We start from the raw sequence: 4,119 nt of genomic DNA, 5'->3' as shown, positions 1-4,119 counted from the left end.
TGATTGGTGCTGAGGTGAGGAGGATGGGGATGTGGACACCAACTGATCATTGGCTGGAAATTACTATAGAAACACCAGGAGCTCTGGGGAGGGGGATGCTCATCAATCTCCACCGGGAAACAGCGTGCTTTCTCTCGCTGTTTGGTAACTCTTTACATTACAGTCTCACAGATTACGTGTAAGTAGGCTAATTAATTGCAATATTAAGTGTATTTAAAAGCAATTAAAACATTTTCATATTGGCTTTGCCTCAAAACCTAGACACTTTGGCTCATAACCCTGCTGTCAGAAAGTAGTCAGCTCGTTAGGCAATTACGCAGGTAAAAACCAAATGTTTGTCTGGTAACCTAATGTGCTTTACTGTTTTTCCAGTCAATATTATTATTTACTAATATAACTTAATATATGAAATAACAACGTTTGGTTACACTAACAAAAGTATATTTTTTCTTGGGGGCTATCACTATGTTCAGCACCACATATTCACACTCGATCATTTCAAGCTGTGAAATACAAAAGAAAACATTTTGAAGAACACATGGAAGAAGACATTGAACCACTGACTTCCACTACATTTTGAGACATTTTGAGAATATCTTATTTTATGTGACATAGAAGAAATAGCTCACATTTACAAAAACAAACAAATCCAATTTCACTATTTTTGTACTTTATAGCAGGTTCTATTGTATTACTTAGTATCTGCTTGAGTAATTACTCGAGGCACTATAAAGTCTTTTAAAGTGACTTCTGAAGACTACTACTAGAATAACATAAACTGAAAGAGATTTGAGGGCTTAATCAACTGTGAAGTGTGTGTGTGGGGGGTGCGGATATGGCTTATGTCAAATATTATTATTATTATTGTTGTTGTTATTGTTCATAAAAAATACCAGAATGGGGCACTATTTTGTACCAACACTCATGATGTTTTGGGGACAACTTCTTTATGTTTACAGATGTGACATAATGATGCAGTGCCATACTCGAATTTCCCACGAAAACCTACCGTACCACTCAGATTAGAACACATTATTATAAACTAAAGTGAGGTGATAGTTTTGAACACTGGCTGGTTATGTACTTGCTCAAATATTGATTTCGGATCATTTTTAACCAAAAAATTACGGACTGCAGCTTTAATATTTGTGCTAGCTTTAGATGTATTTTGTACATATTACTGAATGTGTATCAACATGCCTGCAATCATATTACTAAAAGCCCAACAGTAGGGTCCAGAAAAAAGAATGCTTGTCAAAATTCCTGGTTACAAACTACACTTCCTAAAATCCTAAAGCACAATCCACCAATTAGAGAAGTCCTGTTACCACAGATATATAATTTGCAGGGACAGTGCACCCCCAGTGGCCTGGGTTACCCAATCATTTTGTTCAATTTCAGACATTCAAAACAGCCATGAAATTAATCTTAAATATTTTATGCAAATCAAATATTTGAAAATTGCAGGAAAAAATAGACTGTGTCTACTTTCCACAAAAATATTAAGCAGCAAAACTGTTTTCAACACTGATAATAATAAGAAATGTTTTTGAGCATCAAATCAGCATCTTAGACTGACTTCTGAAGTATCATGCAACATTGAAGACTGAAGTAATGGCTGCTGAAAATTCAGCGTGGCAATCACAAGAATAAATGTAATTAGTAATTTCATATGACAGACAATAATTTAGCTAAATTATTGTCTGTCATATGAAATAAATGCATCCTTGGTGAGCGAGAAAGACTTCTTTCAAAAACATTTAAAAAAAATCTTACCAACCTGTGCCGGGTTTCCCAATAACGATTGATCTTAGCGCTTAAGAGCGTTTTCTACGAGTCATTTTACGAACGCTTGTTATCGTTTCACGTGCGTTTCCCAAAATTGCACTTAACACAATCGCACGTAGCCGTGCTTTAAGTGCTACTTAGGAGTCGCTATCCGTTGGTCAAGTGCTGAAATGTCAGTTTATAGAATAGCTCGTAATTGTAGTACAAGCTCATTAATTGAAATGTTAACATAATGCTGCGTTCCAGACAGCTCGGATATAATAATATAATATAATATAACATAATAATCTTAATATGTAAAAAAAAAAGTACAATATTAATATACTATATAATAATAATAATAATAATAATAATATATTATTGTATATAATATCTGTAGAGACATTATTTGCTTTTCGTGCATGTCATCAAGCCATTGACAGATTTTTATGAGTTTATCCCTATTTTTCCCAGTCTTTGAAGCATTTCCTACATTACTTCTTTTATTCTTTTTTTGTTGTTGTTGTTCAGTCATTTTATTTAGATGCGTTGTTTTGTTTTGTTTTTTGTTTTTTGCTTGTTTGTGTTTTTTTTTTTTTTTTTTTTTGGTTATCTGCCCTTTTTAATTATTTAGCCTAATTTCATTTTATATTTAAAAAAAAAAACGATTATAAAGTGTGCAATAAAGTACAATCAAAAGCTTTAATTATAGTCACATTGCACTTGAATAAAGTTAAAAGTGTAATCTACCGATTGTCCTGCAGGTGACCTCCTAATTCTGTCTTCTTACGATGCACGTAGGGCTTTACGATTACTCCAGAGTAGGCTACTCGTAGATCTACGATGGTTTTCAAGTGCTGCTTAAGTTAAGATGCTTTTGGGAAACGCAGCGCTGAACAGTAGTATATTAGTGTTTGCTATTGAAATGACATATGTCGTATTTTAAAGACAATAGTTTTTTAACATCATCATGATCATACGATCAGTTTTAAATGACATTATTTTAACTCTTTACGCTTAAGTTAAGCAAACTTATCTACTGGCTCAGTATTAAAACAAAAGCGAAAAACAAACGTGATGTCCGCACACTGATATAACTAATTAAAACAGCCTAACAAAAAAAGGTGACTAAAAGTTTAATTTAATATCACAATGTAAATTGTTCTTAGCCATTTTTAAGGCTAAATTTCATTAATTATTACTGAATAACTACATTAGGCCAAACCAACAAAAAAATATAGATTTTTAAAGAGTCAGATCAGATGGATAGAAATGGATTAAATGGCTCCCTAAGATAGCAATTGCCCAGTATCTCTTTTTATAGTGCTGGTGAGGTGAGCTCTTTTAGATAAATGCTTTCACTGCCACTTTGCAGTTTCAGACCATTATGCATGGACACATCTGTGTCAGTCCAAACCTCCTTACTGCAGACACATTTTATCTTATGAGCATCCCCTTAATCCTCCTGGGAAATCTGCAGAGATGGTCCTAACTGTCAGCAGACAGAGACGAGAAATCGAGAGTGTTTGTAGCTTGGGAATGGAATGGGCCAAACATGGCAGCTGCATGACTGGCTCTGTGCCAGTCTCTTACTATAGGTATGAGTGTCTGTGTGTGTGTGTGTGTGTGTGTGTGTGAGGTGGGGGAGGGGGGGAGAGAGAAAAGATTGAGCTTTTCTAGTCACTGTGTCAGTCTCTTGCCCCATTAAATAATTTAGCAATGTTACAAAAAGGTTGCATTTTGGATGCAGTTGGGTCACGTTGCAGTATAAACTTTTAAAAACATTTTAGAAATCAATTTAAAAATAATGTAATTAAATGCTGTGCAGTTTTCATATGTTACACGCTCACACGCACACACGGCTGGATATTGTTTAGCCTGTAATGTTTCTTGTCTTTTGCCTTGCCTTGCTTTGCCTGGCCTTTTGTGTTTTTTTATCTTGGACTGTTAATCTGTTTTGCCTCTGCCCTGGATTCTTTGCTGTTGTTTCGACCCTGCCTGTCTGACTATGTTTTGCCAAAATAAAGCCTGCATTTGGATCCATCACTCCGTTGTCATGCCCCACTCCGTTACAGAATATCCAGCCATACCCGGTCCAGCAGCTTTATGAGTGTTGCCAGGCCAGCCATGGACCCAGCTATGAGGTTAGTTCTCCTCAGTCAGGGAACATCTCCCGGACTATGCTCTCATTAACTTTTTCTGCCATGGACCATTGAGATCCAAGCTCATTCGTGATGGTCCTCGAGGGTCTATCTGTACATTTTTGGACTTTGCTCTGTTGTAATGCGGTTCTCCTTTCACTGTGGGAGAGGCAGAGGACTTTAAAGCCCCAGAGACTTTTCATAAAATGGC

The sequence above is a fragment of the Onychostoma macrolepis genome, chromosome 01, assembly GCF_012432095.1.
Source record: "Onychostoma macrolepis isolate SWU-2019 chromosome 01, ASM1243209v1, whole genome shotgun sequence".
Taxonomy (NCBI): Eukaryota; Metazoa; Chordata; class Actinopteri; order Cypriniformes; family Cyprinidae; genus Onychostoma; species Onychostoma macrolepis.
This window is presented reverse-complemented; position numbering follows the sequence as displayed.